At 38.4% G+C, this 19583-nt stretch overlaps 2 pseudogenes; both read right to left on the bottom strand.

Moving 5' to 3' along the window:
* Positions 1–3244: 3244 nt before the first annotated feature.
* Positions 3245–4351, bottom strand: LOC131412392 (metaxin-3-like; annotated as a pseudogene).
* A 12629-nt stretch (positions 4352–16980) lies between these two features.
* On the bottom strand, positions 16981–18296 carry LOC131412393 (transcription initiation factor TFIID subunit 9-like; annotated as a pseudogene).
* Between the last annotated feature and the right edge of the window lie 1287 nt (positions 18297–19583).

Raw genomic sequence — 19583 nt, forward strand, 5'->3', positions numbered from 1 at the left:
GGTTGGAGGTCGAATCAATGGCGGATGGCCAATGACTTAGTCACTCATGACTGTGTCCTCCTTAAAACCCAAGAGGACAGCTGTTGGCTCCCTTTTTCAGAGAGCTTCCGGATTGGTGAGCCCATGGAGGTGCTGGAAGTGTGGCGCTTCAGAGAGGGCACGGAAGCTCCACATCCCTTCCCTCATACCTTGCCCTACGCACCTCTTCCATCCGGATGTTCATCTGTATCCCTTGTCACATCCTGATAAACTGTAAACATAAGTAAGTGTTCCCCTGAGTTCTGTGAGCCATTCTAGCAAACTAATTGAACCTCAGGAGGGGGTCATGAGAACTCCTGGTTTGTAGGCGGTGGGTCAGAAGCACAGGTAACAACCTGGGTTTGCGCTGGTGTCTGACGTGGAGGGCAGTCTTGCAGGACTGAGCCCTTTACCTGTGGAATCTGATCTATCTCTGGTAGATAGTGTCAGAATTGAGTTGAATTCTTGGACACACTGCCGGCATTTGAGAACTGCCTATTGGTATGGGGAAGCCTCTCCACACACAGATTGGAATTGGGTCCAGGGAGCTCTTGCAGCAGCCCTAGGAAACCCGTACAGTATCCTTTGCATCTGAAAGCAGAAGAAAGTCTCCTTTCTGTGATTATATCACTTTTAAAACAAACTATTTTTCCCATGAGAGCCTTTCTGTACCTGGATGCCTTGTAGGGAGGCTACAAAGTTAGTAAAAGTACCTATCTTTTCATTCAAGATCTCCTCTCTGTTAATGCAACAATATTGCCTTCATTTCCAATTGCCCCTAATCCAGCCACGAGGTGTCTGACACTCCACCTACTGCTAAATAGTTCACAGTCATAGGCTTGGGTTCTGCCTTTTTCTCTGTACCAATCTACATGGAAAACATTCCAAGGCCTATCTCTTTTACTAAAGGATTTAAAAGGGTTTAATAATATTATGTTTCCTGGTTGTTTAGTGTCATCCAACATAGTGATGATCTTCTGCTATTCTTTCCTTCAGTAGATGCCTGCAAACAGAACTATCTTTCCTGTGTAGCATACAGATACTTATGTTTCTATCACCAGAGTATCTGAAACCAAAGCCCCCATCTTTACTTTACTCTAACTATCCAATAAGAGATTACTTCATGCCTCAATTTTTCCCTGTTTCTGCCCCCATTGATTGAAAAAAAAATAAAAAAGAAGAAAAGGAAGGATGGAGTGTTCAAGAGCCCTTTTGGAAGTTTTCCTATAGTGGGCCCTGGATCCCATAAAACCGCCGTTTAACTATTTATGCTTCTCATGGGAAGCATATGGGATTAACAGACTGTGACAACGGGCTTTTATTTTTCCATAATACTTTAACTTCTATCTGTTAAAAGGCTTTCAAGAACAAAGAAAGCAAGTTAAAGAAAGTAATTTATATTATAAAATTTTTATTTGATCTAACACTTGATCTTTCTCTTTGAGTTCAATAGCTTCACCTGGAGAGACATGTGAGTGAGGGAATTCATACCTTTTTATTATGGAAAATTTCAAACATACATAAAGTAGAGAGAATGGTGTAATAAGCCACCATACACCTGTCACTCAGCTGCAGCAATTATCAACACTCTGTTGCCCTTATTTATACTCTATCCTTCCCACCACTGCTTTTTTGTTCTTTTGCTGAAGTATTCTAAAACAATCCAAGACATCACATCATTTCACTTGTAAATTCTTCAGTAGAAATCTCTAATACAGACTTATTTTATAACCATAATATAACCACAATTTCATTATCATACCCAGCAAAATTAACAATAATTCCTTAGTATCATCTAATAATCAGTCCATGTTCAGTTTTCCCCAATTGTCTCAAAATGTCTTTTTATAGTTGGTTTATGTAAAATCAGGATCTAAACGAAATCTACATTTTGCATTTGATTGGTAGGTTTCTTAAGTCTCTGTCTTTTTGTTTCAAAGTTAAATACAGGCTTTTCTTTTGAAGTAATTTATGTTTTTCCTAGTTCCTAACATCCGCATCAGGTTTCTAAACAGAAGAAAAAAGACTTAGACAAAGAGCCACATATTAGATTTCAGACTGGTCTAAGAAAACTAATAAATTGAATAAATTAACTTGAATAAATTAAGAGTGCACATGCAGAACAGAATTGTAGCTTTTGGTCAGAAACATGTGAACTAAAGGCAAACTGCCAAGATTAAGGCAGGTTTTTGTTTTTTTGAAAATACATACAGCATAATGTATTTTTTTCCTCCAAGTTCATTTAATGTTCATCTTGATATTATATAAAGTGCATTGCTAAATTAAAATACAAGCTTCCTAATTAAAAAAAAAGATGGCATAGAAAGTTCCCTTTGTTTTAGTCTTCCTTTTTTTTTTTAAATGCTATCTTTATTTATTTTTGTGACAAAGATTGGCCCTGAGCTAACATCTGTGCCCATCTTCTTCTACATATTTTTTTTATATATGGGACACCTACCACAGCATGGCTTGATGAGCGGTGCATAGGTCTGCATCCAGGATCCGAACCTGCAAACCTCGGGCCACCCAAGCAGAGCGTGTGAACTTAACCACTAGGCCACCGGGCCGGCCCCTAGAGTCTTCCTTATACCTATTAACAGTATTTTATTTTTGCATTTGCTTCGTGTAAGAGATTTCTGCAACAATCCTGTGACTCAAAGGCAAAAGCTTAGGCACAATGCACGACAACTGTCAGGCTGATGGCCAGTGTAAGGAATTACTTTCTTCCTCTGCTGGAGTCAACTTGAGTGTTGGCAGTTTCTGAGTGTTGGTTTGCGATCTTAGGAGTTCTCAGGGTGAATTTGAAACTGGCCCCTGTACATGGAGGGCAAGGGGAGACAAAAGAAAGAGGCAGACCACTCCAGATTGGTAGGTGGCAGTTTTAATAAGCAAGAAAACTTACCTATGAGGCCTGTCTTAGGCAGCTGCAAGATGAGTAGATCTCTGCACCTACCCACCAGAATCTTAAAAGTTTATATAGAGACCCTAACGGGGTTCAGTCATGTATCCAGTCCAAATGATCTCAACAACACATACTCTCTCAAGGCAGCATCCTTGAACTGGCTCCTAGTGTGGGAACAGTGGGCAGAAAGTACATTCCAAGGACACAGGAGGGGGTAAGGAGCCTCTGATTGCCTAGGTCCAGCTCACCGGTAAACCAGAGGTCATGTTCTCTCAATGACCTCTTCCAACGTCAAGGAGGAAGTTGAGGGCTTTGGCAAGATTGTCATCCATCTCCAAGACTAAGCCTAAAATAACTGTTTAGGATGTCATCCCAAAGCTCAGTGGAGAGCTGTTTCAAATGTTCTTGTAACTGAACTTTAGGACAGTGCACTTAGAGGAGCAAGGAAACTAAACACATAGGCAGCCAAGGTAGAAGGTGTATCTCCAAAGAAAAACGGAGACGTTCCCAATCTGTTTGACAGAGGGTTTAGGCACTCCTTGGCAGCTTTGTACATCTGTGCTTCTACATCTCAGAGGTGGTAGAGGTGAGGCTCTCCTCTGGTCGGGAGAAGCCTATTCAGGTCTCCCTTAGACATTCTTCCAGGAAGGATCAAACTCAAGAGAAAAGGAATTCATGGAGCAAACCAAAACCATAGCTTTATCACAGTAAAGAATTTCAACTATCACCTCTGTCGAAAATGTGGGAGCACTGCAGGAAGAAGCTTCTTTTCGAGGAGAGCAATGTAAGCCAGTGTGTCTGCCCCTTGTTTTGTTGAGAGTTCATAATCAGCATTATATTCCTGTTTTCTTAAAAAGTTTAGTATTTTTTCTGGCTGACAAACAGTGTTGTTGTCCAAATTGGTACATCTCCTCTTGAACCTCTCCATGTGTTATCTATGATATTGATGTTTAAGAGTGCACCAGAGGGCCGGCCCCGTGGCTTAGCGGTTGGGTGCGCGCGCTCCGCTGCTGGCGGCCCGGGTTCGGATCCCGGGCGCGCACCGACGCACCGCTTCTCCGGCCATGCTGAGGCTGCGTCCCACGTACAGCAACTAGAAGGATGTGAAGCTATGACATACAACTATCTACTGGGGCTTTGGGGGGAAAAAAATAAATAAATAAAATCTTAAAAAAAAAAAAAAGAGTGCACCAGAGAAACAATGCAATCTACACAGAAACAGAAATATAATAATGTACTCCTGAAATTTAAACAACGTTAAAAACCAATATGACCTCAATTAAATAAATAAACAAGTATATAAACTACCAAAAAAAAAAAAAAAGAGTGCACGAGCAAATTTGGCATAAGCTATCACCACCAGGGACTCACTGTGTATGATGGGAACCCCCAGTCACCTTCCCAGTAATTGGACTCCAAGGAGGCTGCCATCTTGCTGGGGCTGAACTTTGCTACTCTTAAGTTTCTTTTAACTAATAGAATGACTCCTCTTTTTGTTACTGGTTTCATTTTGGTTTTGTCTTATGCCATTTATTTGTTGAGGAAACTGAGTAATTTGTCATGTGGGATTTCTCACATTCTGGATTTGAATTTGTAATCAATCTTGTAAAAAATTATAAATCAAGCCCTAGAGGTTTGATTTTTTTTTTTTGTCAAGAATATTTTGGGGGTGGCCCCGTGGCTTAGAGGTTAAGTGCTCGCGCTCCACTGCTGGTGGCCGGGGTTCGGATCCTGGGCACGCACCGACGCACCGCTTCTCCGGCCATGCTGAGGCCGCATCCCACATACAGCAACTAGAAGGATGTGCAACTATGACATACAACTATCTACTGGGGCTTTGGGGGAAAAAAAGAAAAGGAGGAGGATTGGCAATAGATGTTAGCTCAGGGCCGGTCTTCCTCAGCAAAAAGAGGAGGATTAGCACGGATGTTAGCTCAGGGCTGATCTTCCTTACAAAAAAAAAAAAAAGAATATTTTGTAAGTGGGGCTCTATGCATTCTATTGCATCATATCAGGAGGCACATGACATTGTCCAGCTTTTAATGGTGTTGAGATTGATCAGTGGGTTCAGGTGTTTTCAGCCTGGCTTCAAGTTTGCCATCAACTTTTCACCCGATAGTTTTAGTAGCACTTGATGATCACTGCCTAGATCCATTATTTCATAAGGGATCGCAAAATAGTGATTTTTCTATTTCCATCATTTCTTCTGCGTTTATTAGCTGTGGTTTTTCTATAAAGAACTTTCCCGCATCATTGATTTGGATAGCCTGAAACACAGGATCTCCAGAAAAGGCAGCTACATCCTTTTTTTTTAAAAAAAAAAAATCAATTTTCAGAATGTTGAGATGGTACCCTAGCAACATCCAGAGGGGACCAATGAGGTTTTTGCTTTTTTAAGCCACTAAGTTTTGAGAGTGGTTTATTATGCAGCAATAGATATTCAAAACAATGACTCACAAAAGATCAGCATGTAGCAATGAGGTTTCAAAAATTATCATCATGAACTCACGGGTGTTTATATATTCCCTGTGTTTTCATTCACTGTCGTCATAATTCTTCTTGATGCTGGAATTGTTCCATATTTGGCCAGTGAGAGCCTCTTCCAGTTGGTGACTCCGTCATTTTGACATGAGCCGGTGTCTTTGATAGCGGCTTTACTTTCAGGTACAAGATATCCTAGGCCCATTCTGTATATTTCCTGCTCCAGTGTTGGAATCGGCCATTTCTCCAAGGAGCCCTGGTACCTTTTAGAAGGAAATGGCATTTTAGAGATGACAATTTGACCAGTAGGGGTACTCATCACTACTAAATTGTCACCGCTTCTAGGGCTTTTCAGTGAACAGAAAAAGGAAATACTTATTTTTTAGAAAGAGAGTAAGCAGTCAAGAGTTCATACTGATATTTTCGATTCAAATTAAAGATTATATAATTTTTACTTCATTGATTTTATATGTACATACTGTTTTCTCTTATACTGAAAATCTTGGTTCCCAATGACATTTACTTTATCCTATTATATGAATATAGTAGTTTTGAAATAGCAATATTATTACTGACAGTAAGTCTACTGAGTATTGTTTAAGATTTCTTTGTTTGTCCTTCAAATCTATCTCATTGTACACTGTACAGCCAATACACTGTCTCAAAGTCACTTGAAAGAATTCTTCTCTGTATGGTTATGACACGACTTGATAGATAAATAGGTTTGTTTTTATTGAATTTTTTAAAAATAGTGATTGCTTTTTTCTTTTGTAGTTAGATTTGTTTTTTAATTATGTGTATATTTTATTATATCCAAACTATAAAACAAGGTATATTCAGAAAGATACAGCTTCTATCCCTATCCTTTTTCTGATAGGTAATCATTTTTATTAGTTTTTGTTTTACACACTTTTATTTTATTTATTTATTTATTTATTTATTTATTTATTTATTTATTTATTTATTTATTTATTTTGTGAGGAAGATCAGCCCTGAGCTAACATCCATGCTAATCCTCCTCTTTTTGCTGAGGAAGACCAGCTCTGAGCTAACTTCCATTGCTAATCCTCCTCCTTTTTTTTTTTCTCCCCAAAGCCCCAGTAGATAGTTGTATGTCATAGTTGCACATCCTTCCAGTTGCTGTATGTGGGACGCGGCCTCAGCATGGCCGGAGAAGCGGTGCGTCGGTGCGCGCCCAGGATCTGAACCTGGGCCACCAGCAGCAGAGCGCGAGCACTTAACTGCTAAGCCACAGGGCCGGCTGTGGCTTACACTTTTTACACACTTTTAACTTTTGAAAATAGAAACAAATATGTGTGTATATATATATTTATTTATTTTCCTTTCGTTCTTACACAAAAAGTATGATACTGTGCACACTCTGCTGCATGTTACTTTTTTCACCTTTATTCTGGAGATCACTCTTTGGCAATATATAGAGATAGTCTTCATTCTTTTTACAGCTGAAGAGTATTCCAGTGCATGTGTGCACTGTTGTTTATTCACCTGTCCTCTATAGATAGACATGTGGGCTGTTCATAATCTTTTATTATTACAAAATGTGCTGCAATAAATAGCCTTGAGCATTCATCATTTCAAATTTTTGTCATTTTATCTTAGGTATATGTACCTAGAAGGGAAGTTGCTTGGGCAAAGGGTAAACGTGTATGTAATTTTGCTAGATATTGTAAAATCCCCTCCATGGTTATACCACTTTTCATCCCCATCAGCAATGCAAGAAAGTATCTGTTTCTCTGAAGTCTCACCAGCTCAGTGTATGGTCAAGTTTGGGATTTTTGCAAATCTGATAGATAAGTAATGTTATCTCCATTTAGTTTTAACATGCATTTCTCTTATTATCAGCAAGGTTGAGCATTTTTTCCTATATTTAAGAATTTTTTGCATTTATTTTTCTATAATTGTCCTATTTTTTTTTTACTGGGTTATTAGACTAGTATTTGAGTTTATCTTCATAATTTTATTTATTTATTTTTTTCCCCAAAGCCCCAGTAGATAGTTGTATGTCATAGCTGCACAACCTTCTAGTTGCTGTATGTGGGATGCGGCCTCGGCATGGCCGGAGAGGCAGTGCGTCGGTGCGCACCCGGGATCTGAACCCGGGCCGCCAGCAGCGGAGCTGCCCCGCTAAGCCACGGGGCCGGCCCTGAGTTTATCTTCAATATTTAGAAAATGTTTATATATTAGGGATATTGGCCCTTTGTGTTATTAGTTACAATTTTGCCTCAGTTTTTTATTTAACTTTTGACATTGCTTATGGTATTTTGGGCATGCATTTATTTTTTATTTTTTTTAATTTTAGGTAAACAAATTTATCCATATTTCCTTTATTGAATCCAGATATGGAATTATAGTTAGGAATGTCCTCCTCATTCCCAGGTTGTAACGAAATTGCCTTATGTTTTCCTCTAGTATTTCTATTACTTGATATTTTTTTCAGTTAGATATCTCACCCATTTGGAATTTATCCTAGTGTAAGGTGTGAGGAATGGATCCAATTTTATTTTTATCCACATGCCTATCAGTCATTCCAACACCATTTATTTATCACACACTAAATTTCCTTATGCCTTTGAGTCTATCTTTGGATTTTATAATCTATTCCATTAGCTATCTGTCTATTTATGCACGAATGCCATAATGTTTTAATCAGAGGGTCTTTATCAATGTTTTAATGTGGGGTAGGGCTAGTCCCCCATTGCTCTTCTTTTTTAGGAGATTCCTGGCTAGTCTTGTATGTATTTTCCAAAATAACTTTATAATAAACTTGTCTGGCTCCGGAAAAAAAAAAATCTGAAGATATTTTTATTGAGATCACATTAAGTTTATAAATTTTAACTTGAAGAGAATAGATATCTTTCTGATATTGATTCCTCTGATCGCTAATATGTTTTTCCATTTATTCCAGTCTACTTTTTGTCCTATAAGAATATTTTATAGTTTTCCTTATGTAAGTTTTACACAATTCTTATTAAATGTGTGCCCACGTTTTGTTTCACTTTGCTTTTGCTATTGTAAATGGAGTCTGAGACCCCATTTTCCATTGTTTCTTCCAAGTGGTTGCTGAGGCTCTTTATTTCTGTATGTTAATTTTGTATCTTGCTACTTTACAAAATATTTTACTGTTCATAGAAGGTTTCTCATTCTTTATAAGTTTTCTAGAAATATATCATCTGCACAGAGATGTAATTTTATCTTTTCTTCTCCAATTCTTATGCCTCTAAATGCTTTCTCTTGTATTAAAATAGTGGGCATCCTTGTTCTGTTTCTGATTTTTGTAGTAAGTTCCAACACCTCTTGTGTCCTACAACTCAATTCAATTCTGACACGAACTACCCACTGTTAGCCAAGACCCCACAGGTTAAGGTTCTCAGTCCCATAAGACTGCCCCCACATCAGAAGCCAGCTGAAAGTCATGGGTGTCCCCAAGCCACCTGCACTTCTGCCTACAAATTTGGGACTTCCCACCACCCCCTCAGGTTGATAATTCACTAGAACCACTCACAGAACTCAGGAAAGTGTTGTATTTACAATTGCCATTTTACTGTAAAGGGTACAAATGAATAGCCAGATGAAGAGATACATAGGGCAAGGTTTGGGGGGAAGGGGTTGGGCCACAGAGTTTCCGTGCCCTCTTGTTGTAGAATCTGAGTCCTTCCAGCCTATTAAGGTGTTCCCCAACAGAAGAAGCTCCTTTAGCCTTGTAGCCCAAGGTTATTAAACTACTGGCTTCGTGATTGAACTCAATCTCTAGTCCCTCTCACCGTTTCCTGAGGTAGGGTGTGGGGCTGAAAGTTCAAACCTTCTAATCACGTGGTTGGTTCCTCTGGCCTCAGCCCCCATCCTGAAGCTACCAGACCCCTCCTCCCATGAATCACTGCCATGAATCACCTCATTATCGTAAACTCAAGAGTTGGCTTTATAAAGTATTGAGTATATAGACTCAAGTATCAAGGGGCTGGTTATGAACAAGACACTCCTATCACTCAGGAAATTCCAAGCGTTTTTGAAACTCTGTGCCAGGAACCTGGGACAAAACTCCCCCCAATTTTTTTATTATATCACAGGCAGGAAAGTCACTAGTGTTTGCCCATTAATTAAGATGCTAAATTTGGGGTAAAGATATGTAAGGGAAATATCACTCAATTTCTGTTTTATTGAGTCTTTAACATAAATGTGCTTTGAATTCTGTCAAATGCCTTTTCAGCATCTATGGGGTTTATCAGTTGATTTTCTTCTTGGACGTATTTTTTTGATACATTATGTTAAAAGATTTCCTGATATTTGTTAAAAAATAAAATTGGCTTTCTTCAATGATTCATGAATTGGGCAGCATCCAAGTTAGCAGATAGAAAAGAGCTCAGAGGAGCTGTACAAAATGAGAGATTTTTATAGGCAAGAGAGAGCTGGAGCAGAGAAGTTATACCAGCAAAAAGCGAACTGGTTGTGGCAAGGTCTCTTTCTTTTAGGGGCTGGCTGGTGTCTATCGAGCAGATTACCTAACTAGCGCTGATCAGGAGATTCCTGATTGACTGGTTTAAGGTGCCGTTTCTGAGAGAGTCGAAACTGTAATTAAGTCACGTCTTAGTTTGGTGACCTGAGGCTTAGCATAAGTGACTCCATTTTGCGATTATTGTCTTGTTTTGAACATAAATTATCTTTGTATTCCTGAAATAAACTCTGCTTGGTTATGTGTATTTATCTAACGTACTATTGAGTTCTGTTTGCTAATATTTTATCCTTTTTATTCATTTAGTAATAATGTTATACGTGCTTCACAAAAAGAAATTAGTAGTGTTTCTTCGTCTTCTACGCTCTAGAAGTCTTTAACATTCAGATTGTCTGAAGCCATTTGGTACTGGTGCTTTTTTTTATTGGGTTTCTGTTTTACAGCTTTGTATTTCTACAGAATCCTGTCTGTTTAGACTTTATATCTCTACTGGGATCAATTTTGGTAAATTATATTTTCCTAGAAAGTTATCTATTCATCAAGATTTTCACATTTATTTGCATAAAATTGTACAAATTAGTTGGTTCTATTTTGATAACCATGTCTCCCTTGTCATTTAATTTGTATGTTTGTACTTTCTCTTTTTTTAAAAAAATTAAGTTATCTAAAAGTTTGCATACATTATTAGTGTTTTCAAATAAGCCTTTTTATTTATATATTACTTTTATTGTTTGTTTTTTTAATTCATTCATTTTTCACTCATTAATTCCTTCCTTATGCTTTCCTTCGATCTTTTTCTATTTTTGTGACATCAACGTTTCATTTATTTACTTTCGTTTTCATTGGTATGGGTATTTAATAGTATGAAAAATTCTCTAATTGTTTCTGCTGTAGATCATTTATTCAGATGTGATGTTTTCATTATTACAAGTATTATTTCCAAGAATTCTAAGTTTTAAATTTCCCCTTTATTGCAGGAATCATTTAAAAGTATGTGGATTTAAAAAAATTTCCAAGCAGAAGAAATTTTATTATTATTATCAATTTCTAGCATTGTAGTCAGAGAGCTCTGTTTGCATTTTATTGCAGTTTTTCTTTATGGCCTAAGATACGATTTTTATGAACATTCCATGTGCATTTCAAAAGGAGGTGTATTCTCTACTATTGAGATTCAGAATTTGATATATATTTGTAAGAGTTACCATATCGATTACATTGTTTAGGTCAGCGCCACTCAAAGTAGCAAGTCTACTATGTCATTAAGCCCATAATAGTTCAGCTGATTTTCTTTTTTTCTTTTGGTAGCAGACTTTCTCAGTGAAGGAAGTGGTGCAGTGATTTCACTTCTTGGAGCAGGCTTTTTGTCCTGTTGCATCCGGTCACCACAGTTCATGAACTGGTACCAGTCTGCAGTCACATTTTCTGTAGGACTGGATTAGGTTTCTAAACCCTTATTCATTTTTTGTCCACTTGCTTTGTCCTAGAATGAGAGTAACGTGTTAAACTTTTCTCTTGTTAATGTGTCTCTATTTTGTCTGCATCTCCTGTAGTTTTTACTTTATGAAATTTTTGATTGCTGTGTTATGAGTAGATATATATGTATCTTCATTGTTAATTTAGCCATTAGCATTATAAAAAGTCCTCCTTTTTCTTTTTGATGCTTCTTGGTCAGAATTCTACCTTGACAGATACCAACATCATGACCCTTACTTTCTTTGCGTTTTACATTTTGCCTGGTATATATTGATCCATCCTTTTATTTTTTTTATTATTATTTTTTTTGTGAGGAAGATCAGCCCTGTGCTAACATCTGCCAATCCTCCTCTTTTTTTTGCTGAGGAAGACTGGCCCTGGGCTAACATCCGTGCCCATCTTCCTCCACTGTATACGGGACGCCACCATAGCATGGCTTGCCAAGGGGTGCGTCAGTGCGCGCCTGGGGGTTCCCAACCAGCGAACCCCAGGCCGCCCCAGCGGAGCGTACGCACTTAACCATTTTCACCACCAGGCCAGCCCCCATCCTTTTATTTTTAAACTTTCTTAATCTCTTTGCTTTAGGTATGTTTTATATGTACCGTAGGGTTACACTTTGCTTTGTTTGACAATTTGAAGATACTTCCACTTAATATGTGTTAGCTTCATTTATATCATTGATAAAAACCAATTTTTTTCAATTATAAAATATTTCATTATATGGTCATCTGTTTTTTCTCTCTCTCTCTTACTCTCTAGCTCTTTTAAAAAATACTTCTTTGGGAATTTAGAGAGTTTTATATTTTTTTCTAATTATTACCTTTATAACAATACATTTGCAAAATACCATTCTCCTTCTTTTTTTTAGATAATAGTCTGTTGGTTCCCTACTTTGAGCAATATTAAAATTAACTAGTTACAACTTCTTCATCTTCTCCTTCATCTCCCTGACATCTTTTTAAGGTAATATATCATTACTCCCTCTTAACTACAAAGCAATTTATGAGCTTATCCAATTTTCCATATATTCTCCCTTTCTTTCCTCCATTTTTGATATTGTACTTTATCTACATTGTCAGAGCCTATAAAAATACGTACCATTCTGTCACTGTTATCCTCAATACAGTATTATTTTTAGTTCTACAACGAAATATATTCAATGTTTACCACCAATTCTTATGATGAAGCTTCTCCAGTTATTTCTTGGTTGTTTGAAGTTTATTCTCCACTAGATTCCTCAAGAATGATCTCTCGAGAGCAAAATATTTCCTGAGCTCTCACATGTTCATAGCTTATCTACGGTTTTTATACGTTAAGGTTCAGTTTAGCTGGATATAAAATGCTTGGCTCACATTTTCTTGAGTATTTTGAGTGTGTTACTTTATTGTCTTCTGGCATAAAATGCTTCATTTGAAAACACTGGTGCAAATCTGATTTTCTTTTACATATAAGTAATTCAGTCTTCTTGCCTGGATACTCAGATTATTTGTTTTTTCTTTTCTGTAAAGTCCAATATTTTTATTAGACTATGTTTCAGTGTTGATCACTCTGGGCTAACTTTATCAGAAATGTAGTGTACGCTTTCTGATGTTGTATGTGTACCTTCTTATATTGCAGGAAGGTTTTCTTGGATTACATTTCTTAGTATTTGTTCTGTTTCATTGCTTTGACTTTCTTCTTTGGGTTCTCCTATTGTATGTACGCTGAATCTTGTCTGCCCACTTTCTATATCACTTTCTCTCAAAGCTTTTTTATAATATCTTTCTTAATTTTTATTTGGTTGCTTTACTTTTTCTCCCTTTCATCCTCCATTTATGTAATTATCAGTGCTGTTTATTGCCTGTTTGGTTCTTTCTGCCCAGTCTTTGTCTCTGAAACATCTTTCTATTATTTCTAATTCTTTTCTGAGCTCTATTTGTTCTTTTTTCACATTTTCTTGTTGCCTACCCAGTCTGTTTCTGAGCTTTTAAAATTTTGATTTGTATTACCGTCTCATAGCTTCTATTATTTCCTTAATTGCTTTTGTTCATTTTAAAATATTAAGTTACAATCTTCTGCTTCATGGCCATATTTTTCTGGTTGCCTCATTTTCTGCAGGTATTTTATTATTTTTATCCTTTTCTTACAGTTTCTCTTGGCTTTAACCAAAATCCTTCTCTGTTGCTCATATTTAAGTGAGATTGGTTTCCCTGTGCTTTTAGAAGCAGGTTTCCATGTTGGAGTGGGGCTGGACCAGGAGACTTTTCTTAGTTTCATGGCTCTAGAGATCCCTTTTATATTGTTACTCTGAAGTATTAAGAAGTATATTTGATCAGTGTTACCACCTCACCAGTAGTCTCAGATATCCATCCCTTCTTCTTCTTCTTCTCCTTTTTTTTTTTTGTGAGGAAGATCAGCCCTGAGCTAACATCTGTTGCCAATCCTCCTCTTTTTGCTGAGGAAGCAAAACATTTGTGCCCATCTTCCTCTGTCTTGTATGTGGGATGCTGCCACAGCATGGCTTGATAAGCGGTGCATATATCTGCACCCGGGAGTTGAACCTGCTAACCCCGGGCCACCAAAGTGGAGCACACGAACTTAACCGCGATGCCACTGGGCTGGCCCCGGCAGATATCTATCCCTTCTTGCTCTTTCTCCAACAAATGGCTAACCCTTCTTTCTTCTTTATCTCCAGAATATTTGCCCTGATCAATTTGTACACTATTCCCATTAGTTTTTTTCTCAGTGAGTGGAGCATTCTGTCCTCTCGTTGGATATTTTCTGGAGCCTTGAGGACCCAGACTGCCCCAGTTCCCTCAGACCGTTTTGCAGCCCCCTTGTGCCCACCTTAATATCAAAGCTTGTGTATCCTCCTCCCACTTGGACTGTTCTCAGTTCTGCCAGCCAAGTTCTCCACTCTGGATGGTAGCCTTCCTTTTGAAGGTGAGTACTTGTTGATGACGTCTAGATTCATCCTTTGGCTTCTCTGTGCTTTCTCTTTCACTGTTGTTTATACCACCCAGGTCTTACTGTTGTTTGGCTCCACCAGCTCATATTCCAGGGTTTGTGGGGGATATCTTGTCCCCTGTTTTGTTGAAACATTGTCAAAAATGTTGTCTACACATTTTTTCCTTTTCTATCCTAGTTACTTTGCTTAGTGGGTGCTATACTATGTCACCTGGGTTCCCTCAGCTGCTGAGAAGGCTGGATTCTCCCCGCAGCTGAAACTGAAATTGCCTTCATTGAAGAGAGTCACCTAACCCAAGGTCATTCCCCGTCCCAGGATAACCCACATCTGATGACTGGTTGACAGAGGAGTATAGGGGCCTGTTGCCTCACCCCGTCTGGAGACAACTCTGAAGGATTATCCCACCTTCAGAGCACCTTGTGGGGTCAACTGAGGCCTTGTTGAGATTTTATCACAGTCCAACTTCTCCCTTTAACTAACAGAATAATGTTAATAATAGAAAAGCCCAAACCTGCTTTGCCCCTTTCCCTCTACAGGTGTTGGTACCAAGAGTACTCCCTAAACAGAGATCAGAGTACCTCTGCTTCAGAGGGTGCTTCTCAAGGACCTCAACCCCCAGTACTCTGTCTGTCTACGTGAGGAGGTATAGGGGGTTAAAAATACCCCATCTCACCTCCAACTTACTCTGGCTTTTGTTCCAAAACCACGTGTGGGTTTCCTCTCCTAGAGACGAGGAGCAAACATTAACTTCAGGAAACCTCCTGCTTACACGCTCCACCCCCGACTTTGTTTAGAACCCATCTTGGTGTTTTTTTCTTTCTTAAAAAAAATAGGAATAAACCTAGTCCTCAGTATCCCAAACAAGGTGAGGGTTGTGACGGGATATCCACACGTGCCCGCAGTTTGTGAGCCTGAGGAAAGCGGTGAGCATGTCGGAGCCCCACCTCCAGCGCTATGACAGCTGTCTGCACCCTCAGGCGCACGGCTGCATTTCAGGCATCCTTCTGCCGTCAGTTCCTGTTGCCCCATTGCCAAAACCAGCTCTGGGTCTCAGGACTGTTTAGATACCTAAAAACATCTTCCCTTCAAGCAGAGGGCAAGGACAGTATGAGTGATATCTGGATAGTGTGTGGCGATGGCTTTGAGAAGGAACAAAGAAAGTAAGACCCTTCTTATCAGTCTCTGTCTCTGAGGGAGACTTCAATTTCCATCCTATTGTGTAATATAAAATCAAAGTCTTGTTTATAGAGGGGGGCATTCTTTTCTGTGTTTTGGCAGATTCTGAAGTGGGGTCTGCTATAGGAAGTTGTTACTCTCATTTTCAAATCTTCTATTTCATTTTTACACAAAATGTTTTTCGGGGATAGCGATGGTCCCTGCCTTGTCCCTGACTTTAATGGCAGTGCATTTAATATTTAGCCATTTAATATATTCGCTCTTAGTTTCTCGGAAAAAGAAAACAAACCAACTCTTCATTGTAGTTAGGAAATGTCCCTTGTCTCTTGTTTTACTTAGCGTTTTTACTAGAAATGGTTCTTGAATTTTCTTTGCTGCTGTATAATGTAATTGTATAGTTTTCAATTAGATTTTATCAATGAGATTAAATAGGTTGATGGATTTCCTAATTTTGAACTACCCTTAAGGGCCCCAAATAATTTCTATTTTTAGGTTTATTCTTAGGTGGTTAATAGCTTTTGTTGTTATTGTGAATGGAATCTTATTTTCTATTACATTTTCTAATTGGTTATTGCTGGTATATAGGAAAGCTATTGATTTTTGTACATTGATCTTGTATGTGGTCACCTTGCTAAATTCTCTTACTAATTTTAATAGTTTGTCAATTGATTTTCTTAGGTTTTTCTATGTAAGCAATAGTGTCACCTGCAAATAATCACAGTTTGCATCTTTTCTAATGTTTAAACCTCTTATTGCTTTCCTTCTGACTTAGAGAGAACATCTGATACCATTTTGAATATTGGTGGTGATAAAGGTCATTCTTGTCTTGTTTCTGACTTCAGTTGGAATGTGTCTATTGTTTCACCATTAAGTATGGTGTTTACTGGATTTTATCATTGTTTTATTAAAAACAAACTATCAAATTAAGGTTGTTCTTTTCCTAGTTTTCTAGGAGATTTTTTTCTTTTATATCATTAATGGGTGCTGAATTAAGAGAATCATATTTTTAATTTATTATTATAATAAGTTAAAGTGATATATATTCTAATGCTGAACCATCTTAGCAATGCTGGGATAAATCCTCTTTGGACTTGATGAATTATTCTTTTAATACACTGCTGGGTTTAATTTGTTAACATTTTATTTAGGATTTTTGCTTCATTGTTCCTAGGTGGCATCATGTATATATTTTTTCTCTTGCTGTCTTTCTCTGGCTTTGGTGTCAGGGTATGCTGGTCAGTAAAATGTATTGGGTAGCTTCCCATCTTTTCTTTTTTCTTTCTTTTTTTTTAATGAATAACAACTTTATTTTTGACACTTATAGGCTGATGAAAATCCATTATTAATCCTATTAAAGAAAATCCAACATCTTAATTGAAAAGCATGGTAACTATATTTACTCATTAAATACTATTTAAGTTTTTAAAAACAACCTGAAAATATCCAGCAGGCATGTTTAATTTCAGTACAACAGATTCAAGACCAGATATACATGTTACATGCATCAAGGCTAGGTTACAAATAATCATGGTCATCATCATTGTCATCGTCATCACCTTCAGTTTTTCTTTGAATGCATTTGATGATTCATTGGCAGTATTTTGTGATGACACTATTAGTGGTAATAAAAATGTTTTTGGACCCCATTTATGATAGATTAATCAGAACATTCTGAACAGGCGATGTTGCAGGAATTGATGTTTTTACAGCTTGGAATTGTGAAGTGACCATCTGCATTGTAAATCTTTGCCCTGTGAGGGACGTTGGAGTCCCTACCTTAGCTGAAACAGACATGGTTTGTGGGGTTGGTGTGCCTACAGAGGGAGCACTTGGTCTGCTGAGCCAACACTTAACCATGGAACTGTTATTCTTCCTGCAGAATAAAAGTCTTTGTTGGGGGCCAGCCAGGTGGCATAATGGTTGAGTGTGCACGCTCTGCTTCACGAGCCCAGGGCTCACAGGTTCAGATCCCAGGCACAGACCTATGCACTGCTCATCAAGCCATGCTGTGGCGGCATCCCACATACAAAATAGAGGAAGATGGGCACAGATGTTAGCTCAGGGCTAATCTTCCTCAGCAAAAAGAGAAAGATTGGCAGCAGATGTTAGCTCAGGGCAATGTTCCTCATTAAAAAAAAAAAAAAAAGTCCTTTTTTGTAAAGACTTAAGTCTAAAGTTTGGAGCAGTCAAGCATTATCATCAAGTGGCAGCCTAGGGCCTGTATATGGCCTGATCAATGGCAAAGAGGTTTGATTTCTTTGCTTTGCAATATCTAATAAAAAAATCTCTTGGGCTGGCCCCATGACCTAGTGGTTAAGTTCGGCGTGCTCTGCCATGGCAGCCCTGGTTTGGTTCCTGGGTGTGGACCTACACCACCCATTAGTGGCTATGTTGTGGCAGCAACCCATATACAAAATAGAGAAAGATTGGCAACAGATGTTAGTTCAGAGCTAACCTTCCTCAAGCAAAAAAAAAAAAAAAAAAAAAAAAAAATCTCTTGGGGAGGAGAGGTAAAAGACTGGTCAGGGCAACGCCCAATTGCCAATCGCATATCATCTGCATCAACAGTTTTCTTAGCGTGGGTTGAATAAATTTTTGCATCATCTAGAATTGTGGTCACAAATTGGAAGGCAAACTGCAATATCTGACTTGTAACTCTTGCCTCATATTCTGTAATCTCCCTATGCTTCGGGATTTGTGCCATCATCTCTGCATCTTTCACCATGCTCTTGGGAGAAGCCATCTTGCTAGACTCCATGATATCTGGTGAGCAGACTTCTCCAGCTAAATCACCCACATAAATGTATTTCAGTCCTGTTGACACAAGTTCTTTGCCTAGCGTGGTTTTTCCAACCCCGAGTGTACCTTGCCTGTCCCGCCCTCCAGCCCCACCCCACCATGCACCCTGATCAGTGAGCAGGATGTTCAGCCTTTTTTTATTTTCTTAAATAGTTTACATAAAGTGAAAATTATGTATTCTTCAAAGTCATTTCTCTCTTTATTAGTTTCTGATTTGGTGCTACTTCCATAAGTTGAATCAAGAAAATTTTCAACTTCTTATATGCTCTAAAGTTGACTTGAATAAATGAGGAATAATGTGTTCCTTGAAGACCAACTAGAACTCATTTATTTATCATTTTCAGCCTGTTACCTTTTAAAATTGTAGCTCAATAACAATATTTTTAGTTTTTCTATGGTTATTGCTCTATTCGGTTTTCTAATTCTTGGAACAATTTTGGCTACTTGTTTTTACTAGAAAGCATAACTAAGAGCTATGAGCTTTAACTGATAAAGAAACTGGTATCAGAGCAGGCATGAATTTGGTATTTACTTTTGGGTGGAGAAAATCCAGCTACTACCAAAGGCAGCCCTTGGCCTGCTGCTAATAGATTATCACTGGCAATCAGTTATCATCTGAATGAAAGAGGCGTTGACGGCAAATCTTTAGGGAACCAAATGTCCTCTGCCACAGAAAAGGATGGAGGGCAGAAAGTATCTGTGAACTAGAGTGAAGAGGGGTGTCTGTCTGGACAGAGTAAAGAAAAAGAGGGCCGGCCCCGTGGCTTAGCGGTTAAGTGCGCGCGCTCCGCTGCTGGCGGCCTGGGTTCGGATCCCGGGCACACATCGACGCACCGCTTCTCCGGCCATGCTGAGGCCGCGTCCCACATACAGCAACTGGAAGGATGTGCACCTATGACATGCAGCTATCTACTGGGGCTTTGGGGGGAGAAAATAAATAAATAAAATCTTTAAAAAAAAAAAAAGAAAAAGAATGTCAAGGTCAATACCCTAAAATTTTGGCTCAAGGCAAGTCCTAAACCATTGACTTTCTAATGTTTATGATAAAAATAATTTATCTCTTGTAGTCATGGGGCTGATTACAAAAATAAAACTCAAAGTGTGATTTTTTTCACTTTGAGAATTACTCAATTACTGAGAATTACTGCAGTCCAGTGTCAGTTAAATCCACAGCCTTGCCAGGACTCTTATGTGAATGTTGGAGTGCTGACCAGAAAAGAAAGCATTCAGATGATTCAGAGCGTCCAAAATCCTACCCCGTTGAGTCTCCCTTGCTAGCAGAAGTGGCTCCTCTTCCTCTGCTGAGGCTAATGAGTGAC

This window comes from Diceros bicornis, chromosome 13, assembly GCF_020826845.1.
Source record: "Diceros bicornis minor isolate mBicDic1 chromosome 13, mDicBic1.mat.cur, whole genome shotgun sequence".
NCBI classification, from domain to species: domain Eukaryota; kingdom Metazoa; phylum Chordata; class Mammalia; order Perissodactyla; family Rhinocerotidae; genus Diceros; species Diceros bicornis.